Consider the following 27,038-nt stretch of genomic DNA (forward strand, 5'->3'; position numbering starts at 1 on the left):
CTAATATCGCACAAACTCGGGGCTGGAAATGAAAACTCACAGGCTCCTGTAAACCTCACACAAATAAAACTGTATGGGCCTTTCTGGAGTACCATACTATCGGTTAAAGTGAAGGGAATACGATCCTTCACCTGACTGATGATTCTTTGTGCTGAATAAAAATAATTGTAGTCAGTGAGAAAAAAGTAAGACGTAAAGAGTATATTGGAAAAAAAATCACAAAACAATTAAACCCAGCCGAATCCAAATCTGAACTTGATGAAGGCAATAACAATCCTACACAAAATACACTGAGACAGTGATACGAGACATAAACAAAACGGAAATGAACGAAACAGACAAACTATAATACCAAAAGCACCGAAATCAAATCCCTCCAGTCCATTCAATGGACCGCCTCGGGTAATCGCTTCCCCCCTAACATCGAAGCAAACTCGCCTCTGGAAATTAACCATCTGCCGAACTGACCCGAATCTGCACAAGCCACGGATTGCAGATGGGGCCACCGTGTGTGTGTGTGCGTGTATGTGTGTGTGTGTGTGTGTGTGTGTGTGTGTGTGTGTATTTCAGGAGGTACAGATGATTAACCATATGAGGGAGTAATAAATCAGTGTGTGTGCGTGTGTGTGTGTGTGTGTGTGTGTGTGTGTGTGTGATAGCCGATGACTTTGGAGGCCAGGCAAGGGTTCGTGCAGAAAATCCCTCTTCACTTATCCGCAATTTAGCCTGACGTGGGAAGTGAATTAGTGTTGTTTACGGGCACTGGCTGTGTGGTTGGGCCATGTGGAGAGAATGGAAAATGAGAGATTGACCAGGAGACTGTGTGAGTGATGTGGAGGGGAGACTGGGAGGAAAAGACCGAAAATTAGGTGAGAGGAAAGAGTGGTGATTTAATGTATATCATTAAGGGGAGGTGTGGCTTGGAGAGTACGCATCCTGATGGAGAAAGGCAGACTGACATGGTGTCAATTTGTTTCTGCTGGAAACAAGGGAATTTGCTTCTGTCTTTGTATTTTTATGGTCAAAGGACGGCGTCCCTTCAGCCTGGGTAATACGCCTGCGACAGTGCACTGACTAGGACAGACGCTTCATTAACCCGTCATGTCCCGAGCTATTTCGCACCTACGACACCCCCCAATCCCGAGCTATTTTGGATTTTTTTTTTTTTGGCTAAAACCTCCGCTATTGTTGAGAAACAAAGGAAAATCACCAAGAAAGGGCTTACCGTGGTCCATAAGTGGTCGGAACCTGTGAGGTCCCCCACGCCAGGTACCGTATTCTGTCACTGACGTGTGAGGTGCTCACATTTTCTATGATAGGTAATTTTGGGAGACACAACAAAGAACACCTCTGCATTTATTAAATTTGAGCTAATAAACAATAACAATAACAATATAATGGTTTTCAATGACATATATATGAAAAATAAGCATTGTACCTTCGCGTTAGCATAGCGAGTTTGGCCAGAGTGGTAACACGTTATGTGCTAAGTTTCTTGTTTCAGTCAACATATAAATTTTTCTACTTGTATAACACTGTTTCAATGCCATTTTACCATTTGTACTGTATGTAAATGTTTTCAGCTGTTTTCTTTCATTACGATGACATGTAGCATAAACTATAGCGCACATCTGCTTACTCAGTGCACTCGCTATGACTCGTATCTCAACATACCATATAGGTTATCACTTTCATAGTATTGTTTTCTTTACATTGAGCCTTTCCTCCACCACTGTAAATGTTTTCAATTATTTACATTCATTACGAGGGCATAGAGCAAAATGCTACCGCATATTCAAGTAGCATGCACACTCTCTACCACTCGTGTTTCAATTTCTACTTTATTTCTTCACTCCCAATATACTTCCCCCACTTACATTACACCCGTTTCCACCCTATACTGCACTTTACATATTTACGAGCCTTATTTATTCCACTGAGCATCAGAATATCGCACCAAAATACCCTAGCAATGAATGTTTCGACTAAGATAATATCCATACACTTACATACTAATTTTCCACTTATATTACACCCGTTTCCACTTGTATACTCCTATTTACATATTTACAGGCTTTATTTATTCCATTGTCAGAAAATCTTATCAATATACACTTGCTAGGAATATTTGGACTTAAAATAAATATCTGCACTTTCAACTTATATTACACCCATTTGGAATTTTCATACTAATATTTACATATTTACGGGCCTTATTTATTCCACTGAGCGTCAGAATAGCGCATCTACATACACTTGCTGGGAAGCTTTCCACTTACCAAATATGTATGCCCTTACAGATTTTTCCACTTATAATACACCCGTTTCCACTTCCATACTACTATTTGCAGATCTACGGGCCTTATAATTACACTGATCGTCTGTTTGTCACATTTCTTTCTGAGTATCACCGTCATATCGCATTCACACCATATTACAAGTGCATCAAGGTGTGATACTGAAACAAGGGTGAATGCAGAGACCCACATCACACTCAACGCACTGGTAGCAGGTGTCTTTTCTCTGAGTGGTGGGTTTCACCCGGGAATTGCTACACACATGACACCTGCGTTGGGGCCTAGGTCTATTTGGCTGGGGAGGTATATGAGTGGGGAAATGGTGGGCGGATATTCTCAGGGGAGTTTGGGGGGTTGGGCAGTGCGTATGTGGTGTTGGGGCCTTTCAACCGCATAGCGGGCAAAAATCTCACGTGTAAGTTCCCTCACAAACCCTTCAAAGGTTTCCAGAACTCCTGTTGTCATGGCGTGCAGGTGGTGGCAATTCAGGGCAGTTATATCTAGCAGGTGAAAGAAGAGCTTCTTGTACCACTTCATCGTGGTCCTGGCACACTCAGCACTGGATATCATGGAGTCTGACTGGTTCACCAGGCGCATGTTGATGTTGTAATCGAGGACACACTCAGGTTTCCATATGTGGCGCCTGTTCTCATTTCGGTAATCCACGGACTCTGTACGATGCATAAAGGGGCGGTGAACCGTGGACAAGAGGCTGACTTCTCTATTGTGGTTCCACACTGTTGCTAGTATATTGTTCACCTGGAAGAAGACAACCTCATTTTTGTCAAGTTTTCGCCCCACCTTGACCATGTGACGCTGGTTCACCTTGACGGTACCACAGATTCCCGTGTCATGCCTGTGTAGATAACAAGCAAGAAGAGGGCTAGTGTACCAGTTGCCCAGGTAAAGGACGTGACCATGATGAAGGTAGTCTTCTATCATTGTCTTTACCACTGCTCCAGACAGTCCAGTACTCCAATCTTCTATTATTACTGTCTGTGCACCGGTGTACAAGACTATGTCTTGCACATAACCAGTCCTACAGTCACACATAACAAAGATCTTGAACCCAAAACGGTGCCTTTTGCTGGGTATGTACTGCCAAAATGAAATATTGCCTCTCCACAACACGAGACTCTCGTCTATGACAAGGTCTCTATAGGGATACAATGAGGAACGGAATGTTTGTCTTAGGTGATCAAAAACCAACCTAATTCGCCTCATCTTATCTGTGTCATTTGCATTTGCAGGATCATCAGCATCGTAAAAGTGGAGGCGACTTGGAATTTGCTGAAAGTGAATACGGCTCATTATTTGGCCAAATATTGTTGTCAGCATAATAGGGTCCCTTGTCCAGTATGCCGGGATTCTGTTTTTTTGTACAATACCCATCAAAAGTACCAGGGCAAAAAATAAAAACATTTCTGCAAGGGAGACAGGGTAATCATATTTGATAGAATGCCTGCTACTTGTGCCCAGTCTTTCACTCTCACAGCACTGGCTGCTAGCGAAAAGGTTTTTTTGGTACACTATTTGTTCCAAAGAACCCTCACTGAAAAAAAGGTGGAAAAAATCCAGCCTGGTGGAATCAGAGTCAATTCCTGGAGCAGTGCAGCTAGCGTGCCCCTGCTCAGCGAAGGGGTGAATGATGGGAGAAAAATCACTGCCATCCTCCCAATTCCATGACACAAATCCCTCGTCCCCGTCGTCGCCTTCGTCTGGGTGGGGAGGAGATGCTGGTGGGGGAGGTTGGGGAGGAGGAGTGCAGAGGGCTTCCCCACTCGCACTCCTCTTCTCTCGGCCTTTACCCTTTCCCTTTCCCTTACCCTTGTGGCCTTGTGGAACATTAGGGGGCTATAGGGATGAAGTCTGGGAATATTGGGGAGCATAAGACGTGCTGGGGAGTGGTTCCTCCCCACCTTCCCCCTCCATCACAACACCACGTGATTCATCACGCACCCTCACTCGCCCACGTGTCTGGGAATACTGGGGAGCATAAGACGTGCTGGAGAGTAGTTCATCCCCACCTTCCCCCTCCATCACAACCCCAAGTGATTCATCACGCACCCTCACTGCCCCACGTGATACGCCCCACTGCCTCACACCACCACGGAAGAGCGATGACTCACTCCCGCCACTCTCACTTTCTATACTCACTCCTGCACTTTCCATTTCACTCCCCACTCCCTCCACGCCACTTCCGCCCTCCCCAAACAAAAGACTAGGCCCATACTTGCTTGTACAACGTGGTGTGCTCTCGGGGCCGCGATGGGTGATAATCTCTCAGCCGTACCACGTGGCAGCATGTCCCATGGCTCCGTCCTCCTCCTCGTCCTCATCCTCGTCCACGAAATCGGGGTTCACATCACGTAGGGGCTGCCGAGAGGATGTTGCACATTGTGCAGGTTGGCCCTCACTAGCAGCATGATAAGTCACGTAGCGCCACTTCCTTGGGGACAGGACCTCATCATCACTGCTGCTGGTTTCCACCTCCTCTGGTTGGATATAATCTTTGTCCACAACCTCGTCATCCGGTGGGGAATCACTGTCGCCTATGAAGGCATCCAGGGCGGCTTGGATTTCCTCCTCCGAGAGACGTCTGTGCGCCATGTCTGACCAGGGCCACTGCTAACAGGTGAGTGACCGAGCCGAGGGTGAGCTCTAGTCGCGTGGGGTCGCTGAGTGTCCCCGCCTGGTGGCAGGTAGGGGAAGGTCGAGTGACCCTGCGTACCGAAAATCAAGTGTGCATTTTGAAAATTGTGCAAATTTTGCACCTTGCAATTGCGCGACGTACCACTATGTCGACGAGACTGGCAATTACATAAAGTTGCAACGTAGTCATACGTCGATGGGATGCCTCGGATTAAAGATACCCTCTTTCCTCTGTACTGATTCAGCTTGTCGATACTCAGGGCCGAATTATTAAGAATGACAGCACGAAGATATAACAATGCCACTATTGTTTGACGGTAATTTGCAGAAAACCTGTATCTGTAAGATGTGTTGAGCCTGCACCCCACATTACGGATGTGGGATGTCAGCACTGATACAGAAAGGCCAAATGTAGTGTATTATTTAATGTACCTATTTCTTCATAATTTATCATCGAAATCGGGCCACTTGGAAGGTGGTGGTGGTGGTGGTGGTGGTGGGGGTATGATTAAGCGGACAGATATATCGTCTGCTCTCCGAAAGGAAGCTATTTCCTCGCACACTCGAGAAACAAACTGTTTTAAAAATTAAGCTTCTCAAACGCTTATTTTTAGGTGCAGGATATTCTGTAGAAGACACCCTGTTCGTCTATGTCTTACAAGTGATAATCGGATGTGAGATGCTTCACTGCTGTTGACTATAGCGACATAGAGAAGCCACACCACACCACGCCATCCCCTACCACACAATGCAAAATCACTCTCTCACACCACACCACATAAAGGGCATTAACCGAAGGGTCCTGAAGCTCCAGCGTCTAGTGAATCTGCACATGTTCACATGACGTACGGCATTCCATAAAAATACCCCCGTTAATGTCATCACACTATTCCTAAATGAAAGCTGCAGCATATGTGTATATTCAATACTGATGGTGGGTGATTTGCGATGAAGTGGTGACATGTGATGGTATGTGACAAGTAGGTGGAATGATTAGCTGACAGAGCTAAGATGGATTAATGGCCTTTGAAACATGTCCTAACACAAATCGACATTAGCCCAACTAACCCTAACCGGACCAGCGTTCATCACAAATGTCACTTTCACAGCATTTATCACATCGGTTACTCAATTCTACTACCTTCTTTCTAAACCTCCATCTCGTCGTACACGTTTCACTACTCTCTGGCTGATGTCGAAGGAGACCTGGCTTGAAAACTTTAAAACGTCACTCTAAAGCTGAATAGTATCATCTGGAGGCAGCAAGAATAAGAGAGAATTTAACTAACTTTTGCTCCACTTATCAAATCTTCCTAACTCCATTCTTCCTAACAATCTAAATTGACCCCACGAGTTCAAACGATAACCTAACCCAACTTGTTCTGCCTTAACTTTCTTGACAAACTTGATACAAAAAGGAAATCTGCCTGAGAGGAAGCCATCTTGTGCAACGCAGCAAAATGCTAACCACTTCACAGTCAAGGTCTGAATGAACTCTTTTGTCGCCATCGTCATCAATCATCATCTACATCATCCTTCTCAGCACCACCATATTTCCTCTAATAACTCATCTCCATCGTAATAATTATTAACATCATCTCCGATATCGTTATCAGTAAGATCAGATACATTAATATCAGTATTACTATCTGTGTAACTATGATCATCATCGTTATCAATATCAGTCATCACACTCCTTACCCAAGGTTGAAGATAAACGTCAGGATAATACAATAACAGAATATATATATATATATATATATATATATATATATATATATATATATATATATATATATATATATATATATATATATATATATATATATATATATATATACAATATGTGTGTGTGTGTGTGTGTGGTAAACACTGTAGATGGGTGGACAAAAACACAGAATAGAAAGACAGATAAACTTGGACAGACAATTAGATACATAGACAGAAAAACAGACAGACATATATAAGTAGATGAACTGATTGGTACTGATACAATTAGTCATAATAAGTTTTAATCATAGGGGCGCTCACCATCCACTCACTCCATGTAGTGCTGCTTTGGGTGTCTGCCGTTTCCTCTCTTCTTTCCTTCATATTTTTTGTTTCCTACATTCTTTCCTATTTCTTCTGCCTACGGATGAATTTATACTCCCGCTTCTGTCTTTCTTTCCTAGTTTCCTTCGTTCTTTCCTCTTCCATCTGCCTGTGGGTGACTCTACGATGAGTGACAAGCCAAATGGTTTCCTGTACACCAGGGAACCATTTACCTCGCTAGGCGGCAACCAATTAACTACATATTGGCGTCTGGTGGTTTAGTGGGTAATTAAGGTGTCCCAATCGGATTGAGCCTGCGTAGGGTAATATCCAGTGGGTGGTTGGGGTTTATTGCTCTCGTAATGCCACTCAGGGATGAGTGAGGCTGGTCATTTTCAACTTAAATGTCAGGATCAACTTGCCTAGCCCCGGGTTTCTACGCTCCTCATTGGGCGACATAGGATTGGATATATATATATATATATATATATATATATATATATATATATATATATATATATATATATATATATATATATATATATATGTATATATATATATATATATATATATATATATATATATATATATATATATATATATATATATATATCATTATCATCATCATCAGCCATTACAAGTCCACTGCTGAACAAAGGCCTCCTGCAACCTTTTCCACGAATTCCTTGACTGAGCCAATCTTTGCCACGTTTTCCCTGCAAATTTCTCTATCTCATCTCTCCACCACCTGTCTGGTATTTTTCTGCGACACTCACAATCTCTTGGTGTCCAGTCAGTCACCTCTTGCTCCATCAGTTATCCCTTATTCTTGCTATATGGCATGCCCACCTCCATTTCCGTTTTTTATAACTTCTTTAATATCTATGACTTTAGTCTGCTCTCTCACCCAAGTTTATTTTTTCCTGTCTCTTAAAGATATTCCAAACATTGACCCCTCCAGTGCTCTCTGAAAACGGATTAATTTATTTTCCATCGATTTTGTCAGTTTCCAGGTCTCACAACCATACTTCATAGCTGGAATTATACATTCGTTATATACTTTTCGTTTCATACAAACTGGCAAGCTACTTTTCAGAATGTCTCTATGTTTACCAAAAACTTTCCATCCAACTGTAATGCGTCTTTTTATTTTGCTATCATGACCTTTCGTTAATTTTAGTATTTGCCCCAAGCAGCTGTATTTCCTCAACTTATTCAAGAATTTCTTCACTTATTCTGATGTCACTCCTTGGTGTTTGTGGATTAAACATTACTTTAGTTGTACTCCGGTTCATCTTTAGTCCTACTTTGGGACTTTCTCTGTTAAGGTCATTTAACATTTCTTGCACTGCCTCCTCTGTTTCTGAGATTAGGACAATGTCATTTGCAAATCTTAAATGGTTTAGCTTTTCTCCGTCTACGTTCACTCATTTGTTTTCCCAGTCTAACTTTCTGAAAATATTTTCTAGGCATGCTGTAAATATTTTTGGTGAAATTGTATCTCCCTGACGAACACCCTTCTCAGTCTTAATCCTTATGTAATTTAACTGTAGCAATTCCCTCTTGATATATGCTTTCGAACACTTTTACAGTGTTCTCATTTACTCCTTTTTCTCGCAGTTAATTTATAAATGCTATATGCTCCACTTAATAGAAAGGCTTTTCATAATCAACAAAACATAAGCACAGTGGTTTATTATATTCTGTACTTATATATATATATATATATATATATATATATATATATTATATCTATCTATCTATCTATATATATATATATATACAGTAATCACTCTAATATCCGGACGCCCAATATCCGAACATCCCCACTAACCGAACCTTATCGTCCTGGGATCAAACATTCCCAAAATGGTCCGAAAATCCAAAAAAATTGGGAAAGAAATAGATTTTTTGCCGTCCGTAATTTGAACTTGCCGCGCGCGCCGCGTGAGAGCATTGTTTTGGTTCGTCATTCCTCTGACGTCCGATAGAGCGCCGCTCCATCCTCCCCACTTCCCGCCTGTCTCTCACCGCGACAAGAGTCACCGCTCGACGTGAGTTTGCGGCTGTCTTCAGAGTCTTCTGTAGTCGGTACGCCATCACCACTACCCACCGATGCACCCCTTGGACGCCTGCCAGTGATACTCTCGGGCTCTGACAGTGAATAAACAGCAAGAACTTCTCCACTAGACCACACGGGAATTTTGAGTGTTGTGCAGTGAAAAAAACGGTGTGTTGTGTTAAGGTTTTCAAGTTGGGAGAAAAGACTAAGTAGAAAAGAAATTTAACGTAACTAACCTTCTTTGTTTTGGCTTTGGAAACTTAAAAAAACTTGGGAAAAGTTAATGTGCAACACTTAAATTTAATGGAACATTATTTGGACTAAAGTGAACACTGTGAAAAGAACGGACTTCTGTGTGTTAGTGACTAAGTTCAGTGCAAGACTTCAGGAAGAGTGTAGTGCAAGTGCTTCAGGAAATCGTTCTTACTGTCAGAGTCCGAGAGGAGGCGGTTATTCATCGAGGTGGCCAGGGACTTGCTGTAAGTAGCCAAAATGTTTCATGTTGTACTATTTTCCATACTATATTTACCAGAATGTTTCATATTGTATTTTTTCCCATACTATACTTACCAAAAAGTGTCATACTGTACTTCTTTCCATACTAAACTTACTTCATGCATGTGCAGTAGGAATGTGTTTTTCAGAGTTCGGTTAGGTTCGGTTAGGTTAGGTTCGGTTAGAGTCCATAAGTACCAGAATGTTTATTAATGTATGAACATACTTCTAAACCCACATTTTATGTGTCTATTGCATTTATTTCAGTCATTTATGTGCCTTATTGGTGTGATTTGGGTGTTAAATAGGTGCTATGCATGTCCGGAGGGAGTTGTATAGGTGTTTCTCTGTGTTAGGGTCCGTAAGTACAAGTCCATAAGCTGGGGCCCAATATCCGGACAAAACCAATATCCGAACCTACCGATGGCTCTATTGATCCGGATATTGGAGTGATTACTGTATATATATATATATATATATATGAAAAAAAATTATTTCTGAACTTTCACTAAATTCTTTTACCGAGAAGACTGTGAAAATAAGTGATGAAACATGTAAGGCAAGCAAATTAAAGCATTTACACATGAATTACACCGCCACCTGCGTGGTGTATATGTCTACACCATAAAAATAACTATCCCCATGTGTGTGTGTGTGTGTGTGTGTGTGTATGTGTGTGTGTGTGTGTGTGTGTGTGTGTGTGTGTGTGTGTGTGTTTGGTAAGTTGCAAGTCATCTTATGCAGGTCACGGCTCGGTGGCCAAGTGCGTTGTTTGATGGATTAGTGGATGGGAGGACAGGTAGGTCTGGTAGGGTGGGAGGACAATTAGGACTGGTAGGGTGGGAGGACAGGTAGGACTGGCACTGTAGGATGGGAGGACAGGTAGGACTGGCTTTGTAGGGTGGGAGGTCAGGTAGGGCTGGTAGAGTTGGAGGACAGGTAGGGCTGGTAGGGTGGATGGACATGTAGGGTTGGTAGGGTGGGAGGACAGTTAGGACTGGTAGGGTGGGTGGACATATACGGCTGGTAGGGTAGGAGAACAGGTAGGGCTGGTAGGATGGGTGGACAGGTAAGGCTGGTAGAGTGGGTGGACAGGTAGGGCTGGTAGAGTGGGAGGACAGGTAAGGATGGTAGGGTGGGTGGACATGTAGGGTTGGTAGAGTGGGAGGACAGGTAGGGCTGGTAGGGTTGGTGGACGGGTAGGGCTGTAGGCAAGTTGAGTGGAGAAGGAGCAGTTGTTGGGGCAGGTGGGGTAAGTTTATGATTTTTTTTTCATGCATGCAAGAAGGAATGAAAGGCCAGAAACCCGTGAGATTGTTCTCTCCAAGAAAAAAAAAAAAAACAAGGTAAGAGAGGACCAATTTAAGATCTGCTCTTTTCGAGATGCCTGGACACACTGCGTTTGAAAAACTGCAGGTCATAGACAGCAAGAAATGCGGATTGACGAAGACAGTTCCACAGCTGACCTGTGGCATACATGAAGGACTGGGTGTGATGCAGCATATTCTGAGTCCCGACTTCTCGGGTTCATGTACGGTGCAACCTTGGGTTCTTTGTTCTCGAGCGGGTCAGTCACACAGCAAGGAAGGAGAGTCCAAATACAACTGGTCAAAGGCACACTTATATATTAACGATAGACAACTACACACACACCCGTGATCAAAACTCTGGGACATATAATAACCAGATAATCTCAGAAGGCTAGCCCTTACAATAAATATCTCCACAGGTTCAGGAAGTTTGACCTTTACACAGTATTCTACCTCTCCTTACATAGGATAATTTCCACACAGTGTCATACGTATGGTTCACACAATACACCAGGTGCGCTTGGTCCCAGGTATATAACAAAGGCAGACGATACCCTAGCTATCTTTATGCTACATGTGCGTTACATAGGACGAGAGAATACAGCATTCACGATCTATCTGCGTGTGGGGACAGAGGTGGGGAGGGAGAGGGGGGGAGTGGTGATATAAACTTCCTTACGAGACAGAAAGTTGGGAGTATACCTCATATATCACTTTCTACTCACTTCATATGGCCAACGCAAAAAGGAGGGAGGAAGGGGTGCGGCACCGATGCTGTCTGTCCGTATGTAACACTGGGGGGGGGATAGTCACACTTGGGGGTGGCCCGTGGCCTAGCACCACACACTCCGCGCGTGAGCTTATTGGTGAGGAGTTCACTATTCCACACAGGGAGGTAACACGGGGGGGGAGACACTGGGGCAAGGGGGCGGGTCCACTGGGGTAGGGGCTTCCCATGCACAAGGGGACAAACAACCTCAGAGTCTTTTACTCATCGAACAGGCGGAGAGGAGTGCTCGGGTCATGGGCGGCAGGAGGCCATGCGCCGGGAAACACAGGTGGTGGCTGGGTGTTGGGGGTGGGCTATCTGGAGTGTATACCAGGGCTAGGTCGCCTGTGGGGTCTCCATGAGTCCCATAGGAGTTGGTGGGCGGCGTGGTGGGTGGCCCTCTTTCTGTAGAGGCCCTGGGTGATGTGGGGCTCTCTGGACTAGGGCCGAAGAGGGCCAGGAGGCGCGCCGCATGGTGCTGGCCCTTAGTCATTGTCCGGGTACTGGGGGCAGACCTGGGGAGGCCCAGACCTAGGGTCGGCTGTGGGGAGGGTGGCACTCTGGCTGAGCTACTGTCTCGTCTGACAGGGGCTGCCATCAGGGAGGAACTGCGGCCATCTGCTCTGGGGGAGGTCCAGCTACTTCAGCAGGCGTCGGGGGAGGCCTGCTGACTCCGGGGGCTGCGGTCTTGTCTGCGGGAGAAGGCCGTCAGGACTGGACTGCGGCCACTTGTCCTGGTGGAGTCTTTCAGCAGCTGGCGAGGACAGGGCTGCAAGGACAGGACACCTGGCCTTGGGGACATCATGCCCGGTCTGGTCTCTGGTGGGGTTCCTGGAAGGGAGCAGATACCACCCTCTCAAGGAGAGAGGTACCCGTGTGGTACCTAAGGCAGAGTGTATCCCAGGGCCCGTCTTCCTCCTTGGGAGTTTTTTTTTTTTTTTTATGCGAGGAAGAACGAACCAAAGCCCATGAGCCCGCAGTAACAGTTCCCTCCAAGAGAAAAACAAAATACAATAGAGAGCCTAATTCAAGATCTGATCATTTTGAGATGCCTGGACACACTGCGTTTGAAAGACTGGAGTTCATAGGCAGCAGGAAATACAGACAGAGGGAGACAGTTCCAGAGCTGACCTGTTGCATAAATGAAAGACTGGGAGTAACAGTTAACTCTTGCATTAGAGAGTTAGACAGAAAAGGGATGAGAGTTTGCTGCCAGACGGGTGCTATGCGCCCATCGTAGAGGTGGAGGAATGCAAGCAGACAGCTCAGAGGAGCAGTGACCATTGAAGTAGCGATAGAAAAGAGATAAAGATGCAACAGTGCGGCGAAGAGACAGAGGTTGAAGGGAGTCAGTAAGAGGAGGAGAGTTAATGAGACAAAAAGCCTTTGACTCCACCCTATTGAGAAGAGCTGTATGTGGGGAGCCTCCCCACACATGAGAGTTGTACTCCACACAGGGGTGGATAAAACCCCTGTATAGAGTCAACAATTGTGCAGGGGTAAAGAAAGAGCGGAGTCAGCTTAGCACACCCAATCTCTTGGAAGCAGATTTGACAAGAGATGTAATATGATCTTTCCAAGATAAGTCCCGAGTAAATGAAACCCCAAGCATGTTCAAGGATGATGCAGGATTAAACTGAATATCATTAAACATTAGTGGGTATACCTGTGGAAGATTTTGTCAGGTTGATAGGTGTAAGAACTGAGTCTTAGATGCATTAAAGACAACCATATTATTTTTACCCCAGTCAGAGATACGAGCCAAGTCAGACATTAGGTGTGCCATAGCCTCATCCCTTGTTTGCTGAAGTAACTGTTGAGATGGGCGTTGCGGGAACCGAATGGAAAGGTGAAGGGTGGAGTCATCAGCGTATGAGTGGATAGGGTTAGATGTACGGCTTAGAAGATCATTGATGAATAAAAGGAAGAGAGTTGGTGATAGGACAGAGCCCTGAGGAACACCACTGTTGATAGATCTAGGAGAAGAACGATGGCCGTCTACAACAGTGGCTATAGAATGACCAGAAAGGAAGCTAGTGATGAAGGCACAGATAGAAGGATAGAAACCGTAGGAGGGCAGTTTGGAAATTAAAGATTTATGCCAGACTCGATCGAAAGCCTTTGAGATGTCAAGTGCAATGGCAAAGCTTTCGCCAAAGTCCCGAAAGGAGGATGACCAGGAGTCTGAAAGGTAGGTGAGAAGATCGCCAGTGGAGCGTCCCTGACGGAACCCGTACTGACGATCGGAAAGAAGGTTGTGATAGGAAAGATGCCTTAAAATTTTTCTATTGAGAATTGACTCAAAAAATTTTGAAATACAGGACGTTAAAGCAATTGGAAGATAATTGGAGGGTTGGGCGTGGTCACCCTTCTTTGGGACTGGCTGAATGAGAGCAAACTTCCAGCAAGAAGGAAAGGTACAAGTTGACAGACAAAGGCGAAAGAGTTTGCCTAGGCAGGGTGTAAGCACAGAAGCACAGTTCTTGAGAACAACAGGAGGGACCCCATCAGGCCCATATGCCTTGTCAGGACTGAGGCCAGTGATGGCAGAAAATACATCAACTGAAGAAATTTTAATGTCAGCCATGAGGAAGTCAGAGGGGGGAAGTGATGGAGGAACAGCACTGGAATCGTCTAAGGTGGAATTGGAGGAGAAAGTCTGTGCGAAGAGATCTGCTTTATCAGTAGAAGAAATAGATACAGAACCATCAGAGTAGAAAAGATGAGGGAAGGATGATGAGGCAAAGTTGTTAGAAAGATTAAGGAGCGGGAAGAATTCGAGTTAGAGAGTTCAGAGCATTTAGTATGGATGAAATTATTTTTAGTAGAGCGAAGAACAGACTTAGCATGATTCCGGGCAGAAACGTAAAGATGATGTGATTCAGGGGTGGGTTGGCTCCGGTACCTTTTGTAGGCCCTCTCCTTGTTGCGGACAGCATTAGAACAAGCGTGATTAAACCAAGGCTTTCTTTCATTAGTCAAAGGATATGAGAAAGGAATGTATGCTTCCATGCCCGAGAGAATAACCTCCATAATGCGCAAGGCACACTCAGATGGCTCCCGGCCATGGAAGCAATAATCATTCCAGGGAAAATCAAAGAAGTACTGCCTGAGGGCCTCCCAGTCCGCAGCTCCAAAATGCCACAGACGACGCTTCCCTGGAGAGTCCACAGGCCGTACCGGAGTGATAGGACAGGTTAAGGTAATAAGGTTGTGATCGGAGGAGCCCAACGGAGAGAAAAGATTAACAGAGTAAGCAGAAGGATTAGTTGTGAGGAGGAGGTCAAGTATGTTGGAGCTCTCTCCAAGGCGGTCAGGGATACAGGTAGGGTGCTGTACAAGCTGCTCTAGGTGATTAAGGATAGAAAAGATGTAGGCTTGTTCACCAGGTGGATCCGTGAAAGGAGAGGAGAGCCAAAGGTGGTGGTGAACATTGAAATCTCCTAGAATGGAGATTTCAGAGAAAGGAGAAATGGATAGAATGTGTTCCATCATAGAAGTAAGATAGTCGAAGAATTTTTGATAGTCAGTAGAATTAGGGGATAAGTAAACAGCACAGATATATTTAGTCAGAGAATGACAGGAAAGCCGAAGCCAGAGTGTGGAGAATTCAGAAGAATCGAGTTCAGGAACACGAGAGCAAGATAAGTCGTTGCGTATATATACACAACAGCCACCTTTGGCTTTGAAATGACTATAGAGAAAGTAAGAGGATACAGAAAAGGGTTTGCTGTCAGTTGCCTAAGACAGCTGAGTCTCCATTAGAAAAAGAAGGTGAGGTTTAGAGGAGGAGAGGTGGTGCTCAACAGAGCGAAAGTTAGAGGAAAGGCCGCGAATGTTGCAGAAATGAAGAAGAGAGTCAGACAGTGGTTCCAGGCACCTCGAGTCGTCACCGGGAGAGGGGCGGATGGTGGGGGCATTTATGGTCCCCCCCCCTTGGGGACTCCGAGGCTTGGTGAAGAGATGCCATTTTTTTTTTTAATTTTTAATAGGAAGTGTAGTGTGTACTGTGCATGTAGTTTGGTGTAGATAGTTAGAGAAATTTGTACTGGAGAGCATGCTGGCCTACTCTCTGTGTAACTGAGACACTGAAAAAGTTCAGCAAAGGGGGATGGTCAGGAACTAGTCCTGAGGGCTGATGAAACGGGAGCTCCAGCACTCCCTGTCATCAGCTTTCCATCCACCTCGGGAGTACTGCCCTGCTCGACTGGTGCTACAGTCTTCTGCCGGTGAAGGTCATCTGGTGGACGTGCCGACATGCCGGCTTCCGAAGGTTTTTGGCAGAGGGTGGCTGACCGACGGCCCTTCCACCCACAGTATAACTGATGGGTGCTACTGTGTCGCTGCTCCATTGGGGAATAGCAACCCTTGAGGCTCCTCCTGAGTCCTCTGCTAAATAGATGGCCGATCCAGGGGACTCAGCATCCGAGGGTTTGCTTGGGATCTTGCCAATCCAAGACCCACCCCGATTCTGGCAAGTGTTCCCTCCACTGATGTGTTGTGTACTTTTACTGTACACTGCCCGGTGGCTTGGCTGCAGGAAAGAGGGACGTTGGGTCACAGAGGAGATACGTTGTTTATGCCCGGAAGGCTCAGCAGGTGAAAAGGGCCACCCCATCATCTCCTTGTGGGGTGGGGGTCACCTCCCTGTACCCTTCTCCTAGGGTGGTGGTGTCTGGCACGCTCCGCCGAGCCGGTATTTCACTGGGAGTAACGGTTATCTTTTGCATTAGAGAGTTGGACAGGAAAGGGATGAGAGTTTGTTGCTAGACAGGTCATACACGCCTTTCTAATGGTAGAGGGATGCAAACAGACTGTTCAGAGGAGCAGTGGATGGGATGGTCAAAGTAAATGCAGCGAATGGGTGGGATGAGGGAACAGGGTAGGATGCAGTGGGTGGGGAAGAGGGTAGGATGCAGTGGGTGGATAGGGTGGAATGAGTTATTGGGTGGCGAGGATGAGGTGGTTAGGTGGGATGGGTATGTGGGTGGAGTGGATGGGTAGATGTGTGGCTTCTCAGAGGGCAAGCTCAGGAACACAGGCCTGCTACAGTGAATGAGTAAGGTGGCATATGGGTGTGCTAGTTGGTCAGTGGGTGTATGGGGAAATTTGTTCAGTGGGGGATAGGTCCATGGGAAAAACAGGTCCATTATTTAATAGGACGATGTGGGAAAAGTTCATTATTATATACATCATTAAGGGAAGTGGGCCTTACTGAAAACACTGAGGGACTGTAAGTCCATGGAGAAAAGAGGACCATAGATGGGAAAATATGTTCATGGAATGAGAATAGATCCATGGGAAGTCATTCAATAGAAAATATGTCATGAAGGAGAAATAGGTCAATGGCTGAAAATTGATCCCTTGGAGAAAATACGTCCATGAGGGAATTAAATTCATGGAGGAAATAGATCCATGGTGGAACTAGGTCCATGGAGGAATATAGATCCATGAGGTAAAAAGAAAGATCCAGGGCAGAAATGGGTTCATGAGGGAAGCTTGATCTATAATTGCCCCTAAGGGGTTGTTCCAGAGGTTTCTCTGCACCAATATTGTGTCTATGGGCAGAGATTTATTATGTACTAAGTTGTGCGGGCCTATTCTTCAAGTAGGGCATTTGTCATCCGTGATTCCACCCAGCCCAGATCTATGCTGGTAGCTGAAGAGGGATGGGTAATGTTCTTATGGGCTCTGGGTAATGTACAGCTCCGGACAGATGAAACGGCTACACCCCATCCACCAGCGACTTGGTTTGGTGGTTCTGGTAACAGTGGTTCTGGTAACAGTTGCAGGTGGAGGGAGGAGGGATGTGGGAGGGTGAGGAGGGGAGAAATGTGGGCGGAGCTATACAGGGGGTAGTGTGGGAGGGTGAAGAAGCAGCACAGTCTGGCTGGTGGGAGGGGGAGACGAATGGTTGGGTAGCGGAGACGAGAGTCTGCTGGAGGGTAAGACAGGTGAGTGTGATTAGATGAAAAGAAATTACAAAAAATGAATTATTATAATATCTGCTGCATATATTGCATTTTATCTACTAAATAAAAACAGTCTATTATTCACCACCGTATTTGGGTATCCTACTCATTATTCTTATCCTTTGGATATTAGGCAATAAATAAAGATATTGGACGGTCTTTCGGACCCGAACCAATTTTTTCATAACTTTTTTCTTCAGCTATTTCCGTATTCCTATTATCCCTCGTGCTTGAAATCCCCCTTTTTATCACTTTCTCCTGCGCCCTACATTTTTTTTAGGCATAAGGCAGTTTAACTTTCTCTTTAAATAACCATATTTGTCAACAAATATTCCTTTCATTAATCTATTTAATTACCTGTTTTCTTTCTGATACAGTCTGTGGTATATATTAGTTCGCTTTACAAATACCCTTCCGTCACAGCAAGATTAACTCCATCAGGACAGATTATCATTACTATATCATACTTATCATGTATTATAGACGATAAGGATATCTCTCTACCCATTTATCAATTTATATCAGTTATATCATCTACCGAAATGTTCCGAGACGCAATAACGGCGACATGCAGATCTATAAAAATTATTGTCAATAAACGGGGTCTCGAATTATTACTGTCCATTAGAATTTACTTCAGGTAAAGAAAATTTTCCTTTCTTCTCGTTCCCTTGCGACAATTATCACCGTCGTCATCCATGTTATTCCCTTAAGCGCTACGACATGGCATCATCCATATATATATATATATATATATATATATATATATATATATATATATATATATATATATATATATTTATATATGATCAGGTATTTAATTTTTTTCAGGTAGCACGGAGGCAGTTTGAGCTTTGTGGTATAATAAATGATAATTTGGTTGTATATATTGTTTTTATTATCTTTGCCTATCATTGCCATGATGAGAACATAATTCTGAAGTTGAGCCTAAAGCACTGTTTTCAATAGCCTATGGAGAGATTCATGAGAATCACGATGACTACCAGTACTGTCCTTGTGGTCCTTAATGTGTTATACATGGCGTTCTGCACAGTAATGCTGGACGTAAGGAGGTAATGCATGAAACCTATAGTCCTTCTGTTTTATGAAGGCGAAATGCTGTGGCTGTGATAATTACGTCAAGAATGCGTATCTGCCAACACTTTCATTCTAAATAACAAATATCGTAACCTTCGTCATAAATTTCCAGTTATTCTTTTCCCGATGGCAGTTTTTTCCACTTTCATGTAGTAGGACTGTAGGTGATAAGGGAGAAATTCCTATGGCACTAAAAGTTTGTAAGAAGTAATGAGGTTAAAAATATGAGAAAGAATAGATAAACAGTACTACAAAAGGAAAGGAGGGAACTGGTAGCGAGTGAAGGAGAAAGCAGGGGGGAGGATGTGTGAGGTTGCCAGCCTACTTGAGAGAGACTGCAATATATGCGTAAATTTAGACCAAATTTATTCACAACGTCAAATAGCGGCGCCAATTAAGGTGTAACACCCATTATTAGACAAATGCATATTGAAAGAAAACAGGTAATTAAATAGATTAATGAAAGGAATATTTGTGGACAAATATGGTTATTTAAAGAGAAAGTTAAACTGCCTTATGCCTAAAAAAAAATGTAAGGCGTAGGAGAAAGTGATAAAAAGGGGGACTTCAAGCACGAGGGATAATAGGAATACGGAAATAGCTGAAGAAAAAAGTTAAGAAAAAATTGGTTCGGGTCCGAAAGACCGTCCAATATCTTTATTTATTGCCTAATATCCAAAGGATAATAATAATGAGTAGGATACCCAAATACGGTGGTGAATAATAGACAGTGTTTTTATTTAGTAGATAAAATGCAATATATGCAGCAGATATTATAATAATTCATTTTTTGTCATTTCTTTTCATCTAATCACACTCACCTGTCTTACCCTCCAGCAGACTCTCGTCTCCGCTACCCAACCATTCGTCTCCCCCTCCCACCAGCCAGACTGTGCTGCTTCTTCACCCTCCCACACTACCCCCTGTATAGCTCCGCCCACATTTCTCCCCTCCTCACCCTCCCACATCCCTCCTCCCTCCACAATATATGCAGCAGATATTATAATAATTCATTTTTTGTAATTTCTTTTCATCTAATCACACTCACCTGTCTTACCCTCCAGCAGACTCTCGTCTCCGCTACCCAACCATTCGTCTCCCCCTCCCACCAGCCAGACTGTGCTGCTTCTTCACCCTCCCACACTACCCCCTGTATAGCTCCGCCCACATTTCTCCCCTCCTCACCCTCCCACATCCCTCCTCCCTCCACCTGCAACTGTTACCAGAACCACTGAGACCCAAACCAAGTCGCTGGTGGTTGGGGTGTAGCCGTTTCATCTGTCCGGAGCTGTACTTATGTTAGCCCACCTAGATCAGCTCGATCTTATCCATTTATGGAAACCTTCAATGGGTGGATGTCAGGAAGGCGGGCTTGTAATACAGTGTTCTGGTTGAGGTGTTGTATTTCCCTGAGTGTGAAGTGTACACTATATGTAGGTATTTCTTCATTGTTAGTGTTGGAGTGTCTGGAGGTACGATATTGTTTTAGAGGCTTTGATAATGTTTGTGTGACAACTGCTTATTGGCTTAAGTGTGCTGCATGCCATGTAATGCCAGGAGTGTTGTGTGCTGGCACGGCCTGTTGCATAGCAGTGCTTGCCTCCGATATCAAGGTAATCTCTGACAGAGAGGAAGTTATATTTAGAGTGTAAGTAAGTGGTGGAAGAAGTTTTGGTGCAGCCAGCAGTGATACTTAGGGTACTGTTTTCCACAGTTCACTAGATGTTGTACTGAGTAATAGATGGTGGGAACCCATGCAAAGGAGGAATAAGACATTACTGATTTTGTGTACTTTTATATTGTAAGGAGAGTGTTTATTTTTGTTGTCCAAAGTCTGGTTTTGTGGTTTCCCTGGGTGCATTGACTCTGGACGTGCACTGCCTTTTGATGTCTATCAGGAGGTCCTTGAAGGTATATCTAGTGTCATATGTCACCACATGGATGTAAACGGAGGATGTGTGTGGCACATTTGTATTGTTAAGTGTTATGTGAGTTGGCTACTTGTGTTCATGTTTACTGCTGGTGATGAGTTTGGTGACGTACTTGGCTGATGCGACTGTCAGCCTAATGTCCGCTATCTAAGTTTGCAGTGTTGAGGTAGTCCTGTTTCAGTGTGCAGGCAGTGTCTGTAATGTGGTCTGTGGTTATTGTGATGATGTTAAATGCATATGAGGCAATGTTTGTAGGATGCTGGGTTATGGGAATAGTACAGTATGCATGTATAGGCTGACGAGTGAGGATAAGAGAACAGAGCATTGTGGAACTGTTAAGAATTTTTTTTTTTCTCAATGGCTTGCCCTGAGATGTGCTTGTTTACCAGATAAATAGTTATCAGGCCAATGTTTGTTGTTATTCTTCATGCTTGCATTGTAACTGTATTTCTAATGTTGTACCACCCTGGAAAAATGACTGTCTTGTTTGTGTTTTGACTTAGTAGATGATTGGTTCTGGGTGTGTAGATGTATGAATTATGTCTGATAATCAGAGTCTGTTGTTCTTACTTAAATGTGCTTGCATAATTTTATCTTTACAGGAATGAGTCAAGTTCGTACTGTCCTGTGTATTATACCATTATTATCATTCATATCCTTAATGTTTTGGTTGGTCAGCTGATATGTCTACTTGGCCGAGCTTTTTTTCGCTCAATCTGCACCGCGTGGTATTGCCCAAGTAGACACAAGGCTGATCTCCCTCCCGTTTTTTGTGCCTACTGTTACGTGTAATACCTGCATTGACTGATTGCTTGATTGTGTGCGTGTGTAAAGTGGGGAAAAGTGGGGTGAAAAGGGGGACTTTGGGTGAATGTCCAGAACCAAATTCCATTTTCCCCATAGGTTTAGTTATTTGTATGGCACGGTTTTCTATGACGTAGGCACAGTCCAGAACCAATTAGCCACACCTTAGGTGACTTGACTGTATATATACATATATATATATATATATATATATATATATATATATATATATATACACACACACACACACACACACACACACACACACACACACACACATACATACAGGGTGTTTCAAAACGATGGATCCAATTTCAAAGCAGTATATTTCAGGATGGCAACATGTTACAGTTACACAAAAAGTTACAAACGGTTTAATGCGTAATTAAGTTTTACTAACCATTTTATAAATACTCTATATACCTTCCACTTGCTGTATGGACAACATTGAGACGATAGTTGAATTCGCTGCAAATGCCTTTTAGGGTGTCATCTTTCACTGAAGTCACCACTGCCGTGATTCTGTTTTTGAGGTCATCTAGATTAGTCGCTAATGGTGGCACAAAAATAGTGTTTGACGTATCCCCTTAAGAAAAAGTCACAGGGTGTAATGTCTGGGGATCTTGGGGGCCAAGAGTGTAGCGCCAAGTCTTGGGGTCCCATGCGACCTATCTAACATTAATGCAGTGTGTCATTTAGAAAACATTGAACCTGCAGGTGCCAATGTAGCATCCAGCAGTGGTTATTTGAAACTCTATGCCCTGCCCATTCAAGTGGTAAGAGTTTCTTTCATGGGCGATTCGTGGTTGCAGAGATATAGCAATTTCAAATCTGGTCCATCTTTTTGAAGCACCCTGTACTGTATATATATATGTGTATATATATATATATATATATATATATATATATATATATATATATATATATATATATATATACACAGTAATAACTCGATATACAATACCAATAGATACGATTCCCCAGATTAACCCGCCGCGTGCCAGTGCCATTTTAAAACAGTCTGACATAATTCCACGGCCAGTACCAGTGCCATTTTAAAACGGTTTAAAATAAAAAGCTTCACTGTGACCGCCTTTTTCAAGATTCGCAGGTAAACATTGGCAGGCACGTAAGGTAACTGTTCCTCTACGATCCCCCAGTCTGTCAAGGCCATACACTCACTCACTCCCCCCCCTCACACTTGCTCTGCCTCACTCTGCCTGTGTGCCTCACCCAGTGCTGTACATAGTGAAGGCATTTTGTAAGTATTTTTATGTAAGTGTAAGTTGTAAATATTTTCTTGTAAGTGTAAGGACTATATAGTGAAGTCAAGTTGTAAATACCTTCTAGTAAGTGCCAGGACTGTACATAATGAAGTCAGGTTGTACCTATCTTCAAGTAAGTGTAAGATAATGCATTCACAGTGAGAAAGACACGCAAATTGTGATAGATGCTGAAGTAAAAAGTAATCAAAAAAGTGTACTGAACATTGCTGTGCCTTCCCAGCATAAATACCTGAGTATACCTTACATAGAAAATGGCTTTCTCTCATGTACATGGTGATCGTAAGAGAGCAGCTCTACCTGTACACGAGTATGCAGGACTCAATAAAGCTCATTTCCGAGCCTCGGTGAGCATTTTAATGGCGAAATTCGTTGTTTCCACATCAAATTCTATCACTTTAGCCAAAAAAAAAAGGTCAACATATGACTAGCACTGTGGTGACCCATAGGGCTAAAAATAGCCAGCATGCGGTGGGTTAACGATGAAGGTAGATATTGCATCATACTCCGCCTAACGATAGCCAAACCATGGTTTAACGATGGGTTTTGATTTTTCTTACCGATTTTGATGATACTTAAGACTAAAATTGTGCGTTTAGATTGATTTATAAACTGTTTTTAGACTTTGATTAATGTGTTGTAGCCATAGGTGGGGTGAACATTGTCATTTTGGAGTAGTTTACAAGGCTTGATTTTTTCCATACTAATATTGGACGATATTCAGATCTGATTTGTTGGTTTTAGTGAGTTTTTTACATGTGTTAGATTACCTTCCTTGACAGCTGTTAGGCCATTTAGATTGCCTTTAAACCTGTTTTTGGGCTCATCTGGATGGGTTTTGGGCTTGGTTTAGGGGGAAAACCCAAGGCTAGTAAACGGTCAACACTGAAATACATGTTATAAATCCCCTGTACCCCTCCTAATGATGGGGTTTTACCTAAACAATTAGATCGTTTAACTGGAATATTCCTGTGTGTGTGTGTGTGTGTGTGTGTGTGTATATATATATATATATATATATATATATATATTATATTATAATATATATATATATATTATATTATATATATATATATATATATATATATATATATATATATATATATTATAATATATATATTATAATATATATATATATATATATATATATATATATATATATATATATATATATATATATATATATATATATATTAGCAGAGACTTCAATTCACCGTGAAGAGATGTATGCAAACTAAACACAGGAGAGCACTTTCGTATATTACATCTTCAGACAGATTGAGTCATAAACGTAAAGGGTAGAGGTCTTTTATGCACACCCGCAGCAGGTAGTGACACACAGAACAATGGATGACCTGAATTTTTACCTGCGGCTTAACTTAAGGTCACCTGCAGCATGGAGTGGAACACAACAAAGGATGACCTGAATCTAAAAATGCACGTGACAAAAGGAGGAGGGAGTAGGAGGGGAGGAAAGGGGAGTGGGAGGGAGGGGGAAGTGGGAGGGGAGGAGGGGAAGGGGGAAGGGGAGAGGGGGGAGGGAGGAGGGGATAAATACTGCTGCTTAACTTAAGACCTAGGGGATTAATGCTTGGTGAGTCCCACACAGGTGTGACTACACCACCAGGAGATGACAGGGAACAATCACGTGTTAGTCTGGGGGATATGCTTTAAAATTAATTCAGTTAAGAATTTATCACACTTAAAATGATCATAGCTCATGTTTACATTCTTTTCATATGTGCCAGAAATTAGACAGGATTCTATTACATTTCTTTCATCTAAGCTTTTTGATATTGCTAGAATCATGGAGCCTGTCCAGTCAATATGGTGATCACTGGATGCTTTGTGCTGAAATAAACCACTATTCTGTTGGGCTGTCCTTACACTGTATTTATGTTGTGAGATTCTAGTTTCCAAATCTTTTCTAGATTGTCCTGTGTAAAATTTGTTACAGCTTTTACACGGGATTTTGTAAACAACCCCTGAATTACTGAAAGGGCTGTTCTTAATGAGGGTTTTTTTGGATGGTGTTCTCATATTGAATACTACTTGTACATTGAGTTTCCTCAGTATGTGAACAACATCAAGAAAATTTTCATAGAAGGGGAGGACAAGGGTTCTTTGAATGTTCAGGCGATCTGGCTTATTGGTTTTCCCTTCAAGGAATCGTTTCTTGGCTGTATTGTGGCACTGAGTTAGTATGCTTTGTGGATATTTTAGCTTCTTTCCAAATCTCTGAATCATTTTTAGTTCATCTAAAAATTCTGGGTCTGAAATTCTATATGCTCTTAGGTACATGGATATGAACACAGATCTTTTTACATTAATATGATGGTTTGAATAGTAATGAACATATGACATAATATTTGTGGGTTTTCTGTATACCTTAGTCTTCAAAACATTTTGGTCCCTGATAACTTTTACATCCAAAAATGGCAATTCATTATCCATTTCCATCTCATGAGTAAACTTAATCGATGGAACTAACGAATTTAATTGCAGGAGAAATTCATCAATGGGAAGACTGTTAGGCCAGAAGCACAGGATATTATCAACGTATCAGAGTAAAACTATGTTTTGCTCCTTTATGGAGGTCAGTAAATGTTTCTCAAAGTATTCCATGTAAGTATTTGCCAGAACATTCAAAGAACTCTTGTCCTCCCCTTCCATGAAAATTTTCTTGATGTTGTTCACATACTGAGGAAACTCAATGTACAAGTAGTATTCAAATATGAGAACACCACCAAAAAAAAACCCTCATCAAGAACAGCCCTTTCAGTTATTCAGGCGTTGTTTACAAAATCCCGTGTAAAAGCTGTAACAAATTTTACATAGGACAATCTGGAAAAGATTTGGGAATTAGAATCTCACAACATAAATACAGTGTAAGGACAGCCCAACAGAGGAGTGGTTAATTTCAGCACAAAGCATCCAGTGATCACCATATTGACTGGACAGGCTCCAAGATTCTAGCAAGATCAAAAAGCTTAGATGAAAGAAATGTAATAGAATCTTGTCTAATTTCTGGCACACATGAAGAGAATGTAAACATGAGCTATGGTCATTTTAAGTGTGATAAATTGTTAACTGAATTAATTTTAAAGCTATATCCCCCAGACTAACACGTGATTGTTCCCTGTCATCTCCTGGTGGTGTAGTCACACCTGTATGGGACACACCAAGCATTAATCCCCTAGGTCTTAAGTTAAGCAGCAATATTTATCCCCTCCTCCCTCCCCCCTCTCCCCTTCCAACTTCCCCTCCTCCCCTCCCCCTTGCCCCTCCCTCCCACTCCCCTTTCCTCCCCTCCTACTCCCTCCTCCTTTGTCACGTGCATTTTTTGATTCAGGTCATCCTTTGTTGTGTTCCACTCCCTGCTCTAGGTGTCCGTAAGTTTAGCCGCAGGTAAAAATTCAGGTCATCCATTGTTCTGTGTGCCACTACCTGCTGCTGGTGTGCATAAAAGACCTCTACCCTTTACGTTTATGTCTCACTCTGTCTGAAGATGTAATATACGAAATTACTCACTGTCGCTCCTTTCATTTCTCCTGTGGTTAGTTTTCATATATATATATATATATATATATATATATATATATATATATATATATATATATATATATATATATATATTATGCAATGGTACCTCGCATTTAGCATGTTTCAAGTTAGCGATTTTTACGTTCAGTGATGGGTTAGAAAAGGTACCAATCCCTCACATTTAGCTACTGTCTTACACGTTTAGCAATGTGGGACGTGAAATACCTTCCCCGTCTACTACCAGACCACAATTGTTATCATTGTTCTGAGCATCTGGAGACCTTGGGTGCTATATTTTCTCTCACAGTGCCGAGCATTTAGCATTTTTTGCTGGTGAGGAGATGTACAACCATATAGTACTGAGTCTGTATAATGTATTGCTAATACACTGGGCTTCATTTTCAACACATAAAATAGGAACTCGGGGGTCATAAGGGTGACTTTGAGGATGGGCACAGACTTAACTGACACTTTTCCCATATTAAGTACACTTCACATTTAGTGATTTTGTATTTAGCGATGGTTTCACCAGACTAATTAAATCGCTAAATATGAGGGACCGCTGTATATCTATCTATCTATCTCTCTATCTATATCCATTGTTACGGAACAGAGAAAGATAATGTACACTTTAAGTGAGAATACGAAGAGTCACTACTGTCCCGTAAAGTTCCAGGTTCAAAACAAAAGAGTTAGGTAAAATTACAAGTTAAAGTTTAATGCTTAAACTAACAACAAAACATTCAGGACTCATAAGGATAATGTAATGGCAAATAAACAGGTTAAAT

This window comes from Coenobita brevimanus, chromosome 22, assembly GCF_032717465.1.
Source record: "Coenobita brevimanus isolate Jiangsu-jjx chromosome 22, ASM3271746v2, whole genome shotgun sequence".
NCBI classification, from domain to species: Eukaryota; Metazoa; Arthropoda; class Malacostraca; order Decapoda; family Coenobitidae; genus Coenobita; species Coenobita brevimanus.